At 37.1% G+C, this 23,529-nt stretch overlaps 1 protein-coding gene across 3 annotated transcripts in view; it reads right to left on the reverse strand.

The window, feature by feature from the left end:
• The window catches only part of KITLG (KIT ligand), a 58,490-nt gene that overhangs the window by 28,566 nt on the left and 6,395 nt on the right, over positions 1–23,529 (reverse strand). The window lies entirely within an intron of this gene.

Here is a 23,529-nt window from a genome sequence, read left to right on the forward strand (position 1 = left end):
TAAGTGAGTGCCAGAAGTGCCAAAGGACAAGTACATACCAGAATTCAGGAAGACCTGATTGCTTACACCTGGCATACCTAAAACACAAAGCCATCTTGTAGTTTTTCCTGTCCAAAAGAGTCCAATGACTAGCCTGCTTAGGCACTACTTAATGTTTTGATGCAGTGGCATTCACAGGTTCTCATAGCTTTCATGGAGGCCGAGCAAAAGGGATCAGAGTGATGCAAGCAATGTAGATTGCACGCTCTGTCCTTCTGGGGCATGTGTCTGATGTTGCAATGCACACAGAAAGGCCTGGGGCTCAAGTCAGATTTTTCCTTGCCCACCTGGGTATGCTGCCAGCTTGGTGGTTTGTGATCTTCTTTTTAAAAGGTTCATCTTCTACCCTCAATTTTCATGAACTACTTAGAAAATTATCTTTTTTAAAAAAATAATTTATATTAAAAGATTTTGCATACATAATAAATACATTCAAAGAAAAAATATATAATAAAGTAAATGTGAAAAAGAAAAAGGAAAAGGAAAGGAAAGGAAAGGAAAGGAAAGGAAAGGAAAGGAAAGGAAAGGAAAGGAAAGGAAAGGAAAGGAAAGGAAAGGAAAGGAAAGGAAAGGAAAGGAAAGGAAAAGAAGAGACAAAGGAAAAGAAAGATAGAAAAAGAAAAAAGAAAATTGAAGAACAGAAAACATGAAATAGATATAAATACAGAAAGAGGTAGAGGTAGAGGGAGAGGGAGAGGGAGAGGGAGAGGGAGAGGGGGAGGGGGAGGGAGGGAGAGGGAGAGGGAGAGAGAGAGAGAGAGAGAGAGAGAGATTTAGAAGTGGCTTCCAATCTTCCTCTTGGCAGTTATATATACAGTTCTAATCAAACCTCTCTCTCTAAGATTACATCATAATTCCCTTCTTTCTATAACTTATTCTTTCTAATCCTCAAAATCATAAGTCACAAAATCAGTTCCTTTTTTACGCAAAAAGTCCATAAGGGGATCTTCCTGGAAAATTACCAAGGAACCATGCAACTGTCATCTGATCATTGGATCTTATGCATGTTGATTCAAATATGAAGCTGGATTGAATTCAATGAGGGTTAACGTTACCTCAATCTTGATAAATAGGATTTTTTTTTAAAAAACCCATATGTTATATTAATTAAATCTCTGTGTGTTCTTTATGAAAAGTCTACTTCCCTCTTTTATTCAACAAGGAATGAGATGGTAGAGGAGAAAAATATCAATTGTATAGAGTTGTGTAAAATGACATCTTTAACATGAAATCAAAATCTCCATCATAAAATGGCATTTACCATATTAAACAACATATTTTGCTTGTATATTTCTAACATATTGAGGATATATTGCTTAGTTTGCCAGGTAATTAGGAACTTGCTTTAATATCTAAACTGAAGGGTTGTATTATTTTCTTCTCTTTCTCATAATTGAGTTTTCATGGCTATACCCCATATTTAGATCAAGAGATATCACAATCTACACAAATTCAAAGACTACACAAATTCAAAAATCAACTTTCAAAGTTAGTTATATACTTATCTGTCCTGTACAAGAATATACATGTGTACAAAACATTCTGTAAATCAATTTCTATCATAGCCAAACAATGAAATTCAATATGTGGTATATATTAATACTCTGATGTTTATTATCTTTGCTAGAGTTCTATAAATGTTTTCAAGTACTGGCACAATGCAGTGTTTTGTAATACTTTATTATACTAATTTTCACTGGGTTGATTCCAGCTGTCCCAAGTAGTTCTATGTTGATACAACAAGTCCTAGGGTGATGCTACAAATTCACTACCTAGTAAAAGAAACACTGTACTAATCTCTTTCTCTCTCTGGAGACTACATTTCTACATTCCACAATTAAAAGTGATATTCTGTTAATATTCAAGATTTAAAAGAAGAATTCCAGGAGGAGTAAAATGCTCATTTAAGATGCTACCATGACTTAACAGTTTGGAAAACGTGGTTTTCTTTTTTTAATTTTAAACATAAAATATATATGTAGGAACAATGCCATAATTTAATTGCTTATATGTTAGACCACATGATATCCCATATTTTCTCCAGAAGTTCAAGGCAGCATACATATTTATTGTAATGGATGTGGGAATGACCTTGGGAGACAGGAGTAAGAGCTGCAGACTAGACAATGGTCAGACAAGCAGCAGCTGAGTCCACAGAAGGAATGGGAGTGTGGCAAAGTTTTCAGAAGGGGCCCTCCCTAGTTTCTTGGACTGTAAAGGCAAGGAATGTAGTTTCAGATTTTCAAGGTTCTGTTGATGTAACCTTACATTAAAACTAGAACTAGTATTTCTGTTGTGCTTCTTGTCTAGACTACCTCACAAGGCTGACATTTATTTATCATATTTATACCTGCCACAATCAATGGGACTCTTGGCAGTCATTAAGAATAAACAAGTCAAACAGAAAAGTTAAAACATACACGTTATAATAAAAACCATGTACTCTAGAACATAAATGAATTAAGTGGTACAGGACATTCTATCATTTACCACAAGCCCTTTGGAATAACTCAGTTTTCAAAAGTTTCTGAAAGGTTAAAGCCAAGGGAGCTCACCTGATCTCTGCTAGGAAGCTATTTCATATTATAGGCACTGCCACTAAAAAAACAGGACCTGCAAGCCTTCAAAGTTTCACAGAAATAGAGAAGCACCAGAAGTATCTAGCACTTCTTTCTCCATATTCTGTTTTACAATTGAGTTGAGAGACAGCAATTGGTGCAAAGACTACTGAGGACAATCCCAGATTTAACACCTTAACCCCCATACTGGCCATAATCAACTGCTGTATACAACAATTATATAAAAAATTGAGATCACTCTCCTCTCCAACTATGACATATCCTCCTCTTGATTCATTATTTCTCAACCTTGGCAACTTTAAGATGTGTGGACTTCCAGAATTCCCCAGCCAAAGTTGCCAAGGATGAGAAACACTGCTTTGATTGATACTAGGATTCCAGCTGAAACTGGTTTTAGCCAATCTTGTCTTTGAAACAAACAAAGAGTTGAAAAGCTCTGTCGAGGATGGCTTTATATGTATCCTGTGGAGAATTCTACATGAGAAGCACATCTGACTACTTGGGATTCTGTCTGCATTATATAACACATGTACAACTGTACTCATGAAGGCATGAGTCGCTCTGCGGTGAGATGGGCAGTGACAAATTTGAAATATAAATAAATAAATAAATAAATAAATAAATAAACCCTCTTAATTACTATTATTCACATTGTATAATATCACTCATGAACTTCTAGGAGCACCTTCTTGTTGCAGCCAATATATTTTTATTTTAGCCAGACTATGCTACTATTTCCACACTGATTTGCAGTTTTAACAATTGATTCTAGAACTGGTATTTAAATAATATTTTTAAATGCTTTTAACTGCAACATACATGATTTTCCATATATCTTCTCTTAAAAAAAAAAAATTATTATGCCCACGTTGATGCTTTTTTACACCCAGGACAGCATTGCAATATTTGGAAAAGCACAAAATTCTAAACAGAACTGCCTTCTGTTCAGCAAATTAAAATCAGAAAGTACAGATCAAGTTGGCTTACTTCAAAATGTGGATAAAAGAAAATTACTGACTGAAGTACCCTTCATAGTAATGATCAAATTTGTTCAGATAATGAATATGACTTTTGGTGTACCTCCAGTATAAAACAAGTTCACAGAAACACAGATGTGGAGAAGAAGAGGCCATTTAACACAATTTTCTTCTGCAAAATAGGATCATCAACATCATTCCCCATCTTGACAATTATATTGACTGAACCAAAATATTAAGCCACTAGAGAGTAAATGTACTACTTCATTAAGTGCAGATCTTTCATGCAAATGATCTAAGACACATGCTGTATGGAAAGGCAGAATGGTCATCTGTCAGTCTAACAACAGATACAATGATTGGGATGGTGAGGCTCATAGGTCGAACTTATATGGACAGAATCTGTCTGTACCCCAAGCCATCTCTAATTTTACATATGGAGCTGCCAACAGTATATTTTTAATTGGCAACAATTATTTAAGTTTGCTGCAAAATAACTTTCTCTAATGTCTTTTATTAGAAAGGCAAGGGATTGAACTGGGGCCTTCTGTATGCAAAACATGCATTTTGCTATTGAAGTATTTCCTCTCCTTATAGACTTCATTCTTCAGAAGAAGGAGGAGCAGGGGGAGGAGCAGGGGGGAAGAGAAGCAGGGGGAGGAGAAGAAAAAGAGGAGGAAGAGTAGGAAATCATTGCTGCAATCATTGCTACAGTTTTTTAAAAAATCATCCCAGATTACTGTTACCAAGTCTCTGAATCCTCCAGGCAATATGTTGTAGCCTTCAGGCAAATAGCTTCATAGGAATAAGCTTCACAGAAATATCAGGAAGCACTTGCATACATAAGAAGATGACTCTTGCCCTGGTTGTGACATTAATGAAAAACACCCAATGCATTGCGGAGCAGAGGAGCAGAGGAAAGAAATCAAATATAGTTCCATGTAGCCCAGCTCTGTGGCAATCTTGAGTATCCTGGATGTAATTTGGGTGAACTCAAGAAAATTGTGTGTTGAAAGAAACAAACATCTCTGAATGATAACTGATACATCAGAGAAGAAAACACAAGATGTCTTCCATAAATATAATCCAGTTAAAGTTCTTTGCTTCCACAGTTGCCAGGAAGCTATGCCAGATTTTACACTGCTAGTAGTTTGGAATATGGCTTCAGCAAGGATATGTGAAATTAAGAAGAATGTGTTGTTTTTACTGTGGTGTTATTCTTCTAACATAAATGTTGGAACAGATTATATAGATGCTAAAGCAGCTTAAACTAGCAACTGTTTCACTATCATTTATTACCACGGCAATTCTGGTAGGCTATACTGATATTACTGAAAAACAACAGATGTTGTCATCACTGTTTTGGTGGAGATCTCAATCAATCAATCAATCAATCAATCACTCTGGTTCCAACATAGTTCTTCTCTCACTTACTCTCTCCTTAAAACTAAGAAAATGCCCCAATGATAAATTGTAGTTACAAATTTTAGTGAAGCAGAGTTTGGCCTGAGAGTATTGATTTCAGTACTATGTATCCAAAATTGTTTTTCTATTAGTAGTCAGTGAAATAGCATTTCTTCCCAGCTGGGTATGCAGAAAAGATGCAAAGGAATGTGTGTTTTATTAGGATACTAGATGTGAGAATCCCAGAAGAACCCTAGCATGCACTTAGTTAAGGTTCAAGATCCAGATTACTGCAATATATCTGTTGTAGGAGGAACTGCATTTTCCCAGCTTCGATCTGAAGATCTTAATTACAATGAGGGGTCTCCTCTAAGAATGTCTTCCTTTTTCTCCACTTTTTGCCCTTAATACATCAATATTCCCATGTCATAGTTATTTATTCAGATCTATAGCACATATTAAAGTCAGAAAAACAACAGTTTACATCTCTTTAGCAAAACAAAAATAGCTGAAACTAAAATACAGATTTCATAGCCAGATTCAGGCTCTATTTTTGGACTTGTTTTTCTGCTGCCCCTGGGTTTTTTTGGGGGGGGGAGGGTGCTTTACTTTTGTTAATATGTTGTTCTTTAGACAATTCTAATGCTTTTAGAACTTGTGGTTGGTTCTAATGTGGTCATGCCCAACTGTAAAGAAGAGGTCACTCATATCCAAGGCACAAAACCAAAGAGAAGGGAAGGAAAAGATCATTGTTAGTTTCCATGGGGAGAAAGGAGATCAGAGAGGAGCTTTCATGCCAAAATCAAATCAGTCTTTTATCAAGCTCAGTTCAATCTTCAGTGACTGGCAATGATGCTCCAAGGTATCAGACGGGAATCTTTCCCAGCCCTACTTGGAGATGCCAAGGATAGGACTTCCTACATTTTGCCTGCAAAGCCCATGCTAATCAGTGAGATGGATGGATAGAGACAGATATAGATATATAGATAATAACAATGATGATGATGATGATGATGATGATGTTGTATGACTCTGCACTGAATGTGCATGTATGCCACCCATCATGTTATTTACCTTCATGATGAAAGAAAAATTTCTAGCAGATTCAAGATACAATTATCCTGACTGAGTCAAAACTCCATAGATTTCAACCAACCTTTTATCTACTTAATGAGTAATGTTAACATTATTTTGTACAAATCGGAGCCGATGAAGAAATCAGGGAGCAAAGCTATTTTGATTCTTTCTCCTCCCACTGGAAATCTTTTGGTGCCAGCAATGCAAGCTTCTCTGCTCACTTGTCAGTGCAAGAGACAGGATGGACAATTAAGTATCCATACTCCTCAGTCCCTCCCTGGGGGAAGACAGCTGTTATATCCTTGGGTTATTTGTATTCGCCTATTGTCACTCCTTCTCACTATGATTAAACATATTGGTTTCTGCCCACAAAATAATTCAGGTTCCTAGTCCAAGAACTAAGAATGGAAACTGTATATAGGTATATTGGCAAATACATAGAGAAAGCAAGAGATATGATCAATAAATATGTAAAATAATGTACATATTTATTAATGGCCCTATCATGTATTTCAATATTCAAATTACATACATTTCATCACTCTCCTTTCCCCTCTTCTCAAGGTGAAAAAAATATTTCTGAATTGGACTGTTTATCTTCAGCAACATCCTGATACAAGCCATGTACAGTGGCACCTCTACTTACGAACGCCCCTACTTACGAATTTTTCGAGATACGACCAGCTCCAGCCCCAAAAATTTACCCCTACTTACGAACTCGACTCTACTTACGAACCAGATCCGTGGCCATTTTCCCTGCTGCCACGCGGTCGTGGCTTCCTGTGGGCGAGTTCGCGGTAGCAAGGAGACGTTCGGTGAGGCTTGTGGTGTGTTTTGTGGCGTTTGGAAGGTTTTTGTGGCGTTTGGAAGGTTTTTGAGGTTTAAAAATAAAATGCATATGTTTCAGAACTGTTTAGCCGTATTTACACTGAACCTTATGGGGGAAATTTACCTCGGGGTGTGACCAAATTCGGAGGGCGGATTAGCCGTATTTACATTGAACCTTATGGGGAAATTTGCCTTGTGGTGCGACCAAATTCGGAGGGCAGAACGGATTAACCGTATTTGCATTGAACCTTATGGGAAACTTTACCTCGACTTGAGACCAACTCGAGTTGCAACCAGAGTCACGGAACGGATTAAGTTCGTAACTAGAGGTACCACTGTAATGCTAACTTGCCTGGAAGTGGATTAATTAGGAAGCAATCTTCAAATCTTACTAACAAGTCTTAAACAGAAGCATGAATTGGGTGATAACATAAAGATGTAAACATCTTTTTCTGAGATGTTTACAGCTGGAGATGAATTATTACACTAACTGGAAGGAAAACTTTTTTCTCCACCAAAGTATTTATTTAGAAGGGTTGTTCTAGGATTCCCTGAGAATACAATTACAGGGTATCCTCCCCCTCCTCTTCTATTTTCCTTAAGGGATGGGAATAATCCTCCCTCCCTCTCAATGCTTTCAAGAATTCAAAAGTATTATATACTCTGGTCTTTTTTTCTTTTTCTACTTGGATGTTACCTATTTTTTAAAAAATAGCAGTTCAGATTCAATGGGGTCTATTGAATTATGATAATAGATTTTCCTCTTACATCTAGCAGAATTAATGTATTATTCTATATAGACTGAATTTTTATTTATAGAGATGTTCTACTTTCTTAGGTTATCAAATATCTTATCGCAAAGGTATAGTTTATTAACCTAGACATTCATTTATACGAAAAGAGACCTGTATTGAGGATTTTGTATGTGCTTTGACAACAATAAAGAATTAAATAATAAAACATTTTGTCCTCTTCTCTCCCTCCTTTATAAAAATGCTACATTTCCTGCTATAAAATGCCACACTTAAAATAACAGGATAAAATGGATGGGAAGTACAAGTTGTTTAATATGAAAAGCTACTTGTTACAGCCTCTGTTAATTGAGGCAAGAATTTCCATCACTAAGTGATGTGGTCGTAAAGTACGATGTCACGTGACCACATGGCTTAGCGATGCCAATCCTGGCACTCCCCATCATGGGTTGTTAAGTGAGTCCCAGTTGACTTGCAAAGCAAGCCAGCTGGCAGGTAAGTGGCTGCTGCCAGGTGAGGGAGATACACAGATGGTCTGCAAGGTGTGGCACAAGTGTGGCAGGGCCAGGGGTGGCTGCTGCCAGGTGGGGGAAGGTGTGTGGGTGGCTGCTATCGGGCAGGGGACAGTGCAAGCAGTTTACAGGAGTGACTTCTCTGCTGGCTTCCCCATTGACTTTGCTTGCAGGAAGCTGGCAGGGAAGGTCATAAATGGCAAACATGTGACTGCATGACACTGCAACCGTTGTAAGTGCGAGCTGGTTGCCAAGTGCCCAGATTGCAATTACCGTATTTTTCCAACAATAAGACGCCCCCATGTACAAGACGACCCCCACTTTTCCAACTCAAAATTAAAAAATCAATATTTTAAAGATAGTGCAGAACACATTTTTATTTAGTAATTAGGTAACATTTACCTCATACACTCGGTGGGAGGAGGTCCAAACTGTCTCTCTCCAGCTCTATTTCCAGGCTCTTTTGCATAACTGATTACATTCAAGCACGAGTGAAACTGCAGATAGCTTGTATCTGCAAACAGCCTTCCTCTAATTGGTTTGTTCAGCATTAGCTGACGTCAGTTACATCAGGCTTGTGATTGGAGGAAGTCTGTTTGGGAGACAAGCTATTTCACTCGTGATTGGAGGCTAGCAATAGGAGGAAGCCTCTCTGCAGAAACAAAGTATGGGCAGTTTTGCAACCGCGCGATTCTTGGCTGACTTCCTTGAACAAGACGCCCTTCAGTTTTTAGGGTAAGGATTTTAGAAAAAAGTATCGTCTTATAGTCGGAAAAATACGGTACATGACTATGGGGGTGCTGGAACAGCCAGGGCTGTGAGGACCAGTGATAAACACCATTCATTCAGCACTGTCATAATTCTGTATAGTCGTTGAACAAGTGGTCATTAAATGAGGACTACCTGTATTTCATTAGAGATACATGTAAAAAATCCTGCATTGTTTTTTAATAAAAATATCTGCCATCACCATTATTACTTAATACATGCTATGTCTAAACACCCGTCTGCTGTGCACTATAGAAGATTTGTAAATTAAAGACACTTTTATAGATAGGAGTCAGATAACAAGTGAGGAAACGTATGTCACAACATTGCAGCACAAACTCTCTCTCTTATACACTTGCATGTGATATCAGGATGCAAATATGAAAGGGTCAAACTTATAATGTGACATCATGAAGCCCATTCTGTCATTTCCACATCATTGTGGTTAGAAATGGACACAGCTTCTTCCTGCCACACAGAAGGGAAAACCATCAGAAACCTGTCAATTACAGCCCTGCTCACTTCATCTGGGAGCAACAAAGCCAATAAAAGCCAGTTTTCCTCTTTAAATGTCTGATAGCACAAAGAACATGGAAGTAAAAGTTCATTCCAGTGCATTAAAGGATCTACATATGTTTAGCCTACAGAAAAGATGACTAAGGGGAAGCGTGGTGACAAACTGTCACACAGAAGAGGGACAGGACTTATTCTCTGCTGCCTCAGAGAACAGGACCAGAACCAATGGGTTAAAACTAAAACGAAGATAAGGATCAGGACAGACATCAGGAGAAACTTTCTTAATGTATGAGCTGACATCCAGTTGAACATGATGTAGTGAGTTCTCCACTAGAGGCCTTCAAACAGAGGTTGGATGGTTACTTGTCAGAGATGCTCTAGTGGATCCTGCACTGTGATTCTATGATCCTATGGCGCTGCTTTGGAACTGATGCAGAATCTTCAGCTGAAAGTGCCCAACTGGCTTAGAAAATACTTTCTACACTAGAAATGTCACAGTACTTAGATCTCCCACACTAATATCATTCTAAATCATAATAATGATGGCACAACCATTCTGTAGTATAATTTATCACTATCCCACTTGTAGTAGAAATGGCTTGGAGTCCCTGGGCAGCAGATCTCAGAGGCACCTATATGGGACTATATGCCAGCAGAAAAATAGTAATAGATGAGCAGAATCTTGTCCTAATTAGAGACTAACAATTCATGGAAAAGAATGAGATTAATATAAATCCTGTACAATCTCAGAGTCCACTTGCAGACTCTTTAGCAGCGAAATGTTAGGCTGACATGAGGACAATATCCCCAACCTAGCCCCACAAGCATCAACGTGCCCAGTGATGCTTTCTGTGGAAACCATCAGGCATCTTGCCCCACCTGACCTTTTACATTAAAAAAAAAATCTTTTAATTATACGTTTGAATATTGCAAAACAAAGTGCAAGCTTTCAGCACCATTTTTATTTCCAAGGATGCTTCAGTACTCCAAAACCTTCTTCTTTTTTCGGAAAATAAAAATGGTGGGCATCTGTAGTGCAGTGCTGTGTTTGGAAGTATAACCACCACTCCTGAAAAAAGTAAGAACAGTGAGGTTGGCAAGGAGCTTTCTGGCCTATTGGTGTTCTGTCACTGCCTCCATCCCTTGCTGCAACTATTTTATGAATGGGTAAGTCCCTTCAAAGAAACATTTTGTGAGAGTGCCTCCAAATGTGTCCACCAGCCTAAAATGTTGGGGATGTAAGTCTGATGCAAGTCTATGGTAGAGCTCCATGGTGAAGTGTACTACCTACCCGTACATCAAAAATTCTGCTACTGTAGGGTGCATCATTCAATCACATAACAAATTCCTATACAGCCATAACAGGATATAAAGACTTGCTTGGCAATGATATAATATGAATCTATATTTCTTGACTCTCACATCGTTCACACTTTGAACATACAGGAGGAAACTTTGGAAATGGTGCTATGATGAAAGTCATTTGGCACATAAAGGAAGCAGAAGTAGAAAGTCTGAGAGTGGAACAAACAGGGTGTATTGCCAACACATTGCTCTTCAGGCCTATTATACATATGCTAACTTATGTATGTATATGCATTATGTAAGTCTACCACAGGATTTACACAAATAAAAACCTCCCACTTCCCTAATCCACGTATAAAATAAAAAATACTATTTTTTCTAGATACAACTACTATTTATTCCCTTTCCATTCCACAACTCTCCAGTAGAAACTGTCATTCCTCTGTGGGGAGATGGGTGGCATATAAATTTAATAATAAATTTTAAAAAATAAATTCCTGTATCAAAATCTTTTTCTGTCTTAGCAGTAAGGAATACTACACCTTCTAGTAGTATAACACTCATCACTGTATGCAAGGATAAGCAATATCCACTTCCCTCTTACCAGTACAGTGTTGACCAAATGTCCTGCAGATTCCCAGTCTTACAAACCCAACTAACAAAATCCCACCATAACTTCTCACAGGAAAGGGAAAGTCATGGACTAAGCCACTATTTACCTTCTCTTCCCATGAAAGCAGCCCTCTCTAACATTTAATTACAGACTTTTCCACATGGCAACTTTCAACAGCTTGTCTCCTGTGCATAAACTGGCTGGAAAATAAGCCAGTTTAAGAAATCCTTTTCTAGATTTCAACCTGCTCATCCGCCCTGGCCACAGTGTTGTACTGATATTTTGATTGAACCACAATTACTATGGTCCTCCTGGGTAGATTCCCCTGCTTATTAACCCCTCATGGATCACTTTTTTTTTTTTTAAAGGATAGGTGGATATTTTTACTGTTCCATCAGTGAACATGTATTTAAAAAATGGATGAAAGCCAGCAACTGGTGATCATCCTGCATAATAACCAAACTGAGTGGAGATATTTACCTACAATGAAATGAGGCATATGAGCTGGCACAAGCCATAAAACACTACTTTTGATGCACAGCAGAAAAAGATGGGTCACCTTCCCAGTAAACTGCGTACTGGTAGAGAATGACATCATGTGATCCTGTCCAAAATAAATGGTCAATGAATAAGGAGAGTGTACACAATCTGGTTCATGCTCAGTGATCCCACATGGATTACTTCTACAATTCTGTCTGGGGATTTCCTTTGAAGTAGGTTTAGAAGCGTCACTTAATGTAGTGAATGTCTGGGCCCATACACTGCATTAAGCATAATGTTCTTTATTTGATTTTGGCTTAGTAAGCAGAGTGAACTTAGTCCTACAGTTTTAAAGCTCTAGTTTATGGTGGAGACTATTGCATAACCAACCAGTTATGGTTGGGTTTTTTCTCCCAGTCTATCAAGAACTGGGAGGTTCCATAAAAGCCATGTGGGATTAACCTTTCATGTAAAAGTAGATGTGTTAAAATGTGATTTGGAAAAACTGCAGGCCATGAAGGGGTATGAAAAGTCCCATTTATTTTTTATATACAGTATTCTCATTCTGAATGTTAAAATATTACTATGGATACTTTGCTATGTTCGTATCTATGTTTTCTATGTCTTTTAGTATACATATTTAACCTATTGTCAAAATATATGATACCCCTTATTAAGCCCAATTATCCAGTTAATGTTGTATCCTTTCAAAGTTGTATCCTTTCTTTAAGAAATAGTTTTCTGAGTGCTGTTTTTCCCTCATCTTACCAACAGCCTTTTCATATATAGATTACAATCAATGCAAGTGTACAGCTTCTTCATTTATGAATCATGTTTGGAATGTTCACAGACAATGTTGGCATTCACATAACTTTGTCCTTGTATGAAATAATTCCCACAAATGTCTCATGAAAAGTGGCAACTCTCGACTTGGTTCACTCTTTTTGCAGGCTCCCAGCAGATCCAGCTACCCTCTCTAGAAAAGCTTCTGATCATCATGGGCTTAGTGAATGTGCATTCATGGAACGCCAACATTCAGAACAATAATTGCAGAATACTATGATTGTTTTAATATTACTAGTTACAACAGTATACGTTGCATATATCATTGGTAATTATATCATCTGTCTATATACATATGAATCTTGTGTGTGTGTGTATGTATGTATGTGTGTGTGTGTATGTGTGTGTGTGTGTGTGTATGAATGAAAAAAGACTTAATGTGCATGGGAAAAATATACTGCAGACTGTATGTTCCTAGTGGGATTTAACCAAGTTTTCTTTGGTTTGTGGTGATTTCTACTTTTGGTACACGCGAAAATTGGCACATGGGTTTGTCTGCAATTTGGACCTTGGGCAAAACTATTTCTCCATTATATAAAATCCCCCCCCCCCCTCGGCAAAGTTCTTGGTAGCCTTGTTGATTATCAAATATAACTCTGATGTTACTGCAAATTGAAATCTTAAATTATGCAATATGGGAAACAACATTCTGTAAACTAAGCATAAACATCACAGAAATGTAATGAGAGTGAATGAAAGTGATTGTCACAATGCGTCATAAGACAATTGATTTTGCAAGTAGTACCCAGAGTAGGCAGAATGCAGTTTGCTGACTGTGCAGCATTTAAGATTTTCTACCTCGTCATATCATATATCCTATCCTATCCTATCCTATCCTATCCTATCCTATCCTATCCCTGCTCCTGAGGACATAGAAAGGCTATCCTTTCTTTTAATATCTCTTTGAATATACTGCTGCTACCTATATCAAGCCACAGAGAAACTGACTTTTAAGGACAGTCTCTTTTGCCGCAAAGTGGCCTGTGTTTGGGCAAAAGTACCACCCTCTTTGCTCATAGCTATCTTCTGAAAAGGAGCCTTGTAAAAGGCTGGCACTTTCCTTGTTCCCATGTATAGCAGTAGAGAAAAATGATGTTGCAATACAAAAAGCTAGAGAACCCCTACTGAGACATGTTGGATGCATGACTGTAATGGGCACCTCCACTACATTTGCTTTAATAATGCAAGGCCTTGGGGGGGGGGGGGAAGAGGCTATTCCCCTCTGCCTCTTCCATTATTCCAGTGCTTCTCAAACCTTCTTAGCTATAAGAAATAATTTCTGCTTCAGTTGCTTTCTCTATTTGGTCCCTTGGAACATAATATAAAATAAAACCCTAAGAATTATGTTTAGAAAAAAATCTTTCAGTCGGCCAAGTCTTGCTTACCACATTGGGTGCTGTATTTAATTTAATACCATGATCTAAGGAAATGCACTGAAATTAACCTTGTTTATCTCATTGGATGGTGCCATAGTAGAAAAAGAGAATGATTCCCTATGATAATAAAGATAAAAAGGCAAGTTTATTCATGAGTTGAAACATTTTATTAATAACAGGACAGATTCATAGAAATATCCAGAGACAGTGGATAATATTTTTAGTTTTAGTTAGCCTTCTTCCTCATTCCTGTTAATTTTGGAAAGACCACTGTAATCAAGATAGGAGTTTTCCTCAATTAAACATAAAGGAAATTCAAAAGTGTTATTTGAAACTAACAAGGTAGGCTCTCCCTAGTTATATCCCATTCCCAAAGTCATCTTCCATATTGCTACCCAACCTTTTAAACTTGATTTTCAAGTGCACAGTTTATATTAGGAGCTTCATTTCCATGGGTGAGATCTTTGGAAGTAATGTGACCTTTCTCATTAGGAGCTCTAATAAGCCCACAGATTCTGTCTCCTCCATACCTCAAGTAATTAAACACACATAGAAAAAAAAAGGTAGAAATAAAAGGTTGTTCTCGAATGGAACAATAGTATAGGAGCACTGGGACTTCTGGGGGAGTTATGGCAAACTGAAGATGGCTCTGCGAAAGCAGAGCTGATGACTGCAGCAAAGACCAAGGAAGTGGTGAGTAGAGTGATTCCTTGGAACCTCTCCAGATAAAGAGAGGATGGGAGATCACCCACATGTGCTCTGAATGGCTGCTTCTTGCCAGGAGACTGCAGGACAGTGGTTTTCCATGGGTTTGAGTGCCAGGAGACCACGGGATCAGCCACCTTGCTTGCAACCAGTGGAGAATTTTAAAGGACACTAAATTCACAAACTTCACTTTCTAATCACTTTCAGAAATTGCCTATTAACTTTTCTAAAGCTATTAGAGACCTTCAGAATGATAGGTTTGAAAAGTCTTCATCGGGTGAATTTATCTTTAACTCTGAGCAAAATAAAAATTAATTACAAGTTCAAGAATTTAAAGAATTTGAAATAAACAGAAAAAAGCTGAATAAGAGTTTGATCTAACAAAATTATAAACAGATTAAGGGTCCAGATAAGTTTGGAATATTGACTTTTACTATAATACTTTGGATTTAACTATAAATAATAAACAGCTTCTCATGGGAAACAGACTTATTTTGGCTACACAGGCTATTGCAAGTCATAACAAAAGATAAGTGATTATTTCAGAAACTGGACACTAGAAGGGACTAAAGATTTTAAGCAGAAAGAAAAAAAAATACAAAGCCTGGTGTCAGTTAATACTGGGACTTACAGAAAGATACAAAACATTATAACATTGGAAATATTAAAGGAGATCTTTGAAGAATGGAGCCAGAAGTTAGTAACTACAATATCAACACTGTCAGTAATTATGTCTGCTTCTATGGATAGACTATGTCTAAAAGATGTTAATGAAGGAATGACAGATGTGGAACAAATGTTATCTGATAAAATACAGAAAATATAGAATGTGGAACAAAATGACAGGCCAAGAGAATGATTTAGAAAAGGACACTTTACTGGATTTACAAAAGAACCTGGCTGGAGTTTTAAAAATTAAAAGGTAAATTCAAATGATAAACCAAGAGAATGACCTGGAAAATGTTTTCTTATTGGATCTACAAAAGAAGCTTGTTAAAGCCTTGAAGAAATCTGTGTGATGGGATAAAGAAGAACTGAAGGGAAATCAAATCCTACAACAATATTTGATTGAATTAAAGATTAAGACTGTTAGAAGTAAAAGGAAGGAATATAAAGTTGGTTTATTTGATCAAGGTTAAAGTAAGTCATCTTTTTGCAATCTTCTGGCAACAATTTATGGACTTTTTGCTGACACCAGGATTGAAAAGTTGATGTTTTATGGATTTGCTTATAGATAAGGGATGGGACATGGGATGAAGAGATATGTTTAACCTTATACAGGGTGAAGAGTTACTAAATTTGTTTATACTTGTGATGAAGATTGGAAGTCACTTTTTATATATTTCTTTTCTTTTTCTTTATTATATTCTCTCTTTCCTTTTTCTTCATTTTCTCTTTTCTTGCACTTTTTATTCTTTCTTTCCATTCTCTTCTCTTTCTCTAAGTTCAGTTTGCATTAGGTTTTACTATTGTAATTAAAATTCTTGATAAAATTATATTTTAAAAAAGTATAGGAGCGCTGGATATAAAAATTAAAACGGATCTTAACTTGGATAACTGGTATTGCAATATCAGGCATTACAAAAAAAAAGACAGAGAGAGAGGCTATAGTCACATAGCTGTGCAAAGGCTAACTCTGCTTGCTGAACACAGGTATGTAAGAAATTCTAGAACAAGGGACAATTTGTTGCATCTCTCTGAAAGTGTTCCTAAGGAAGTAAATACTCTAAAATAAAAGGCGTTGTCTTAAAATAATTGACATCTGGCAATTGTTCTTGAAAAGCCAACAAGAATAAGAGAGAAAAACTGTACCAACAATTCTGAGAGACATCTAAAGAGTGAGCACATTTAGCTGAGGAAATGGCATTTTAATCCAAAATACTTTAAACTAACCCTCCAAAATACTTACCATAGTCTGGAATCTCTCTTACTCTGCTTTATTGAGAAGGCGCATGTAACAGAATAATTAGAGACACAGTCTCAAGGATCTACCCCAACATGGTGTCTTTCAGAAATATTGGACCGGAATTCCCATTAACCTTAGACAATGCTGGCAATTAGCTGTGGGAATAGGAGTTGTAATCCAAAGATATACAGAGCGCCCTAGGTTGTGAAAAACATATTTGAAGCAGCCAAATAGGGTTTCCAGATTGCCATATGTGCAAACAAATTCTGGATTACAATCTCTCTCTCTCTCTCTCTCTCTCTCTCTCTCTCTCTCTCTCTCTGTCATCTATCTATCTATCATCTATCTATATTGGAACTTTATCTGCATGTCAAAATAAACAGAAAGAAAGAAATACAAAAAGTGAGTGTGCTGTGCTATTATACACGTTTTCTAAATTAAGCACCCTCTTCCCACATGTGTACATTTTTTGCTCAATTGCTATTCAGTTCAAAGTAGATCTGGCATCCAATTTTTAAAAACAATTTTTAAAATAATTGCTGTGCAATTATTGCATTAGAAACTGGATCAATATAATACATTTTACACACCCACATATTGGCAGAATTCATGTTTTAATCTAAATTAATACCATTCTACTTAAAAGTCTGCTACCTAGCCTATACACAGTTAGTGCAATATTTATTTTTTGAGTGTAATACTTCAAAATGCCATTGTGAGTTGCAGTGTTTTGAACAATCCAGATTTTTTAAAAGATCCCAGATTTTTTTTTTTAAAAAAAAAAAAGCTTGAAGAAAACAAAGTCTTGGAATAGCCTAGCCTGTTCCATGACATGCTATTTTTCTACTTACAGTGAGTTAATAAAAGCATAAGGGATAATTCCAGAAGGTAATCACACAATCATACAGCATTACTGACATTTCATTTGGACAATTGTGTCTGGGATGTCTTTAGATCTTATAAGACAAGGCTTCAAAATCCACTTAGGAAGCAACTGAACCTCTTTATAACTTGGAATGAGGCTTTCTGAAAAAACTACTTTATTGAACATGGGTTTCCCCAAGCCTTAAGAACTTGGGGAACTTTGATCCTTCTACCACCAAAGACACAAATAGAAAATAGTGAAGTTGCTACTTTTGGTTTTGGAACTTTCTGGTGTTTGTCGTTTAAAATTCTGGTGCTTGTGATTGAAACCATCCGTCTCATGAAATAACAGCTTAACTGATTAGTTTTTTCAATTAACATACTTTAAATTGTATATCATGGTTTGAATGTCTTTACAGGTACTAACGTTCTGTTTTTATTGCTGTTGTGGCTGCTCTTCTGTGTCTGTGTGTAAGTGCCTAAAATCTGACAAGACAGCATTGCCAGGACAAATTACAAAGGTTTTCCATAACAAAAACAGGAGACAATCTCTTTGATCATGTATATCTTGATTCGATTTTGGTGCTGACTGACTCCAAACTGACTCTGGGTGGCAAATTGTGTGAGATTTGCATCACTACATGATCAGTATGGAAAAAGAATGAAATTATTGATAACACAGGCAAAATCTCAGCAGGTGGCAATGCCTGGCTGATCTGTTTAATTTAAAAGCTAAGCAGGGTAGACTGGAAGTTAAAAAATATCCCAGGAGTCAACAATGGCAAATCACATCTATATTCTTGCTAAGGAATATTTTAACTAGAACCTTTCTGGCTGGGTTTCAGGCCTGGGTATAGCACAAAGATGATAGTGGTTATGACCTCTGGAAAGACTGGGATGGGGTTGTGAGACTCTCCTGATCTTGCTTGATCTCTTAGTCTTCAATACAATCAATCATGATATCCTTTTGGATCATCTTTCTGATTTGAAAGTGGGAGGCACTGTAGTGCAGTGGTTCTCCTCCGTTCTCTAAGGTTGGTTCCAGTTAGCGTTGGCTGGGGAACACCAAGTCTAAAATCATTTCTTTGTGGGTTCTTCAGGGCTCAGCACTCTCCCTACTATAAAACATGTACATGAGGCTGCTGGGTTAGGTCATCCACTAGCATGGGCATTGATCTTTAAATTATACCCAATTGTTTATCTCAACTTCTGGCTCACCAGGTGATGCTATCAATGTTCTGTCTTGGTATCTGGAAGCTTTTAGAATATGGATAGGGAAGAACAGACTTGGGCTCAGTTCTAACAAGACTGAGTAACTGTGGATTTATGGGACCTCCATTTCCAGGGACCTTCCAACTTAGTTTTTGATGGGGTTGTACATCCTCAAATGGAATTGACATGTAATTTGAGCATCGTCCTGGACTTGTGGCTCTTGCTTGAAGAACAGAAGGCAGCCATGGCTAGGAAGGCCCTTGCACAAATCCATTTCGTGTGTCAATTACACTTTTTCCTGCTTTGGGAGGTACTACTTACAATCACTCGTGCTTTAGTCACTTTGGAGTTGGACTATTACAATTCACTCTATATGGGCTAATATTGAAGACCATTCAGAAGCTACAACTGTTCCAACAGTAGTACAAGTGATTTATGTGGGTAACACTCTGATGTGGACTGGTTGCCAGCCAACTGTAGGGTGAATTCAAGGTGCTGGTTATCATCTATAGGCTCAGAGCCTGGTCATGTATGAGTCTCTCTTTCTAGTTACATTTGCCTTAACTGTTAGATCCATTATAGCAGACATACTCCAGGTTACGTTGTTAAAATTACATTATCTTCTTGGAAATGTCTCTTTTCTGTGGCTGCCCCTGTCCTGTGGGATAATATGTTTCCTTCAAAATCAACAGGTCCTGGCCTTGCTGTCATTTAGGAAAACCCTTAAAATGTGGCTTTGTCAGTGGGCTCTAGAGCAGGGCAGTTTGCAACCCCACTTTGATATTGGGATTTTATTCCTTGGTTTGTGTGTGTGTGTTATTTTATTGCTTTAATGTACTATATGTTACCTATAGTCATTTGGATAAGTGAGACGATTCACAAATTCAACCCATAAATAAATAAATAAATTTACTCATCAGGAGTAAAGCTCAACTCAAAGAAGTCACAGTGGGCAAAATATAGTCAGTGGAATTACAGGGAAATGTTTCAGTTCAACAGCTGAGCACAAAGTTCTGAAGTTACTGCTTAAAACTCATTCTGAAGATTTGACTCTACAACATTACCACTCCTTGAGGCTCTCCTTGGGGATACTGGAAGGGGCAGAAAGACAAATTAAAATCAAGCTGGCATTTTGCCTTTATTAATATGTGCAACACGTTTAAAATAAACTGACTGAAGTCTAGAACTGCAGTGGCAGATAGTGACGTAGATTAAGATTGGTGGTTTAAATATGGAGAAACATTAAAGGTACTATTATGAGGCCTCTGAATGCTATAAACTGATGGCATGGCAGTTCGCCAGCTGAAATATTTTACTTAGAATTTTAAGAAAATAAAAAGTAGTGTTAGCACTGCCTAAGTAATCTATGCACTTATGCACTTTGAAGTTAAAAGCAAATTAAAAGATTCTGGCACAGAAATGCAAATGGGTTTAATTAAATTTGCTCGCAGTAATTCACAACTTGTGGTTAAAGAAAAGAAGAGGAAAAATTTTGTAGCTTCCTCCCTCCCTGCTATTCAATGTGATTCATGATTATATGTGCACTTATGCAATTCTGAATCTCTGTTTGCATAAATATAAAAATGGCCCAGGATAACCAGGATACCACAAAGTCAGTAGTTGTGCTGCCTTAAAACTGCAACATTATTAACTTTTACTCCTAGTTGCTCTAGAATGAAAGTTGTGGCAATCTAATTGAACACCTTTGATTTCTATTTTCTGGATAACAATCTTATTCCATTAAAATCACGCATGTACATTATAAATCATAGCTTTATATAGCAGAATTTTTAAATTATGAGTAAAAATATATTTCTGCCTGTAACATTACTTGTAGGGCAAGCTAATTAATGTCATTATTTTAACAAGTCATCAACATTAATTAGAGTTGCAATACTGATTAATCAGACAATTAAATATCATCATTTTAATATAATAGCCACCACTTTCAAGCAAACATCTCACTATCGAACAACAAATAGCAACAGCCATGAGTAAAAAAGGAGATGGGGATATTGACCAAGTTTTCAAGTTTCTGCTTCCTATTTATTAGTCCAGATGCAGCCAGCTTGGCTAATCTCAGAAAAGTTAAACTGGGTCAGACCTCATTAATACTTGGATGGGAGACCATCAGGAAATCTTAGTGCTGTAGTCCAGGCTAGGAAGTTAAAGCAACACCAGGTAAGAAGGCAATATCGAATCATTTCTGAATTGTTACCAAGAATTTTATTTATTATTCCTATAATGCATTAATTCTGGTTTATTGGTTTATTCCTCAAGGATCTGTATGCTCCAGGGAATCAGGCAGGAGAGTTGCAAAGGGACATTAGAGCCACTGCAGAACAGCAAGCACATATTAGGTCCTGAGATTTGGCTTGAAGAACACTCTGAGCAGGGCAAGATGAGATCAATAACTTTTTTTTTCTCTGAAGCTTGGACAGAGGCCAAGCAATTTGGCTCAAAGAAAAACCCCTTCCTCTCTAAATCTTCCTCTTCTCAATGAGAAGAAAGTTGGCTACTACTGACTTTTACTCTGAGAATGTATCATGTTTCTTTGGATCAAAATATACACGCATGAGGTTGTGAGTATAAATAATCCAGAGCATTTAATGATATTTTACTCTACAATGGCTAACTAGATCCTCACTGTTGGTTATCTAGAGCCTTGTTCAGAGATCTCCAGGTTCCAATTATTTGGCAATTCAAGGCCTATGCAGCCACCTTACCCCTCTTCATGCATTTAAAGTTATGTGGAGGAAAACTAGGAATATAACAGCTATTTTTATCCCCCTATTTCCCCATGAACAGCCCGACTGCCCTCCACATGATGGAGGACAAACATCTACAACAGAAGGCAAAGAAAGTAGTGAGACCCACAAGGGAATAAAAGAAAGTGCAGAGCCACGGTAAGCTAAAATATAGTCCACTGCGCTCCAGGCACTACATGAAGAATAAGCCCAAAGGGAGCTACTGCAATAGGAAAATTACTCATATAACTAGCATTAAAAGGAGTATTACATTGCAAGGAAACAAACAGAAGTAGAGGGAGATATGGCAATCATATTAACAAAGCTGCCAAATAATCGATACTGTATAAGGCAGTATTGTCCAAACTTGGCCACTTTAAGGTGAGTGGACTTAAAGTGGCCAAGTTTGGACAACACTGGTATAAGATAACTGCTGTGGAGAGAGCTGCTATGGACCACCTTGCTGTCCTTCAGGAAAATGGATACAAATGTGATGAATATGCTTAAATGATTGCTGATATGCACCAAATGCCATGACAAAAACAATATACTGACAGATCTTAAAGAACTTCACTTGGTAAAAGAGAAGCAGTACAGAAGGATCCTTGCATTCTGAACAACCTTTCAATTCTCTGTAAATTTATTTTACACAATTCTAGAATTATTTTCATTTCATCCTTGCTTACTTACTGTGCGTCCTTTAAATTCTGTTGAACACCATTTGATAAACTGGACCATGTGCTTACTATTGCCATCTTAGCTCCCTTTCTTATGCCTCAAAATCAAACCTTCACACCACAAGAAATTGCTGTTTTCACACTATATAACTCAATTTACAATTCCCAATACATTCTAGATAGCACTTAAAAAGAAAGATCCAGGGATTTTTAAAGTATAAACAAGACCAGCAGGCGCAATTCCGAGGAGATACAATTCTAGACACATTAGAATTATCTACGTTGCAAGGAGCAGTTTAGCAGATTAAACTGTGAGGGAGGATTTTGATAAAAGAAAGCAAAGTACAAGATATATTTTATATATAAATAAAATATATCTCGTACACTGCTTTCTTTACTTAGAACATTGACAAAAATCTGTACCATAGAAAATAACAACGAACAGACATTTGTCCACTTGGCCTTTCATGACCAATATTGCGATCAATATATCAAAGAAAACACACAATCAGAAAATCTTGTGAGTTTAGTCTTTTTAAAAAACAACTGTTTAATTTACGGAAACATCTCATTGATTTATTAATTTCTTAATGCCTCTCTTCTGAGTATTATTTTGTCAGAATATTTCAGTATGCTTTTAATATGCAGCGTATATTGGCAAATCTATCTTCTCTGTCTGCACATTCATAGTTTATATATTATGTACCATCCATAAACACAAAGAAACCTTGTACTGAAGCATATATCTGTCAAAAGGGCAGCAGTTGCTGCTGAAACCTATTGCCCCTGCATACTTTCTTCTGTGGTCACTGTGGGCATGCCATGTTGCAATTCTGTGCAATCAAGCCTTCCAACATATTTAAAGCTTTCTCTATCTTAACTGTCAAATGCAACAGGTTGTAGAGCGTGGTCACAAATTAGCAGCAAATCTGGAAGTTCACAAATGCATAAAACTTCAAATCTGCCTCTATAATTAAAGTTTTCCTGGTGATATTCAGGGTTGGAAAGTGGTCAGAAAAGCTCTATTTTGCTCATGTACTTCCAGTACAGATTGTGGGCAGTTAACCAAGAGAATGCCCTGCTGAACATAGCCTTGGAAACAAGACACAGTGTATATAACCACTACTGTGTGGTTATTCAATAGTTCTTTAAAAATCTGTAAGTTAAATTTTTCCAACTACCCTATCTCTGCTCTCATATCTAATTGAGCAAGGAAGCAAGAGAGGACTCAACCTCCTTTTATCTCTATTTCTCATTCATCCCTCCATCTACAAAAAAATTACAAATATGAACTCTGGAAAAGGATGCCTTTCCAATTATGTGAACAGACAACACATGGCACATATACC

Source organism: Python bivittatus, unplaced genomic scaffold, assembly GCF_059951505.1.
Source record: "Python bivittatus isolate LINGU-HERP-01145 unplaced genomic scaffold, Pbiv_v1 ctg000330_np1212, whole genome shotgun sequence".
In the NCBI taxonomy this organism is placed as follows: domain Eukaryota; kingdom Metazoa; phylum Chordata; class Lepidosauria; order Squamata; family Pythonidae; genus Python; species Python bivittatus.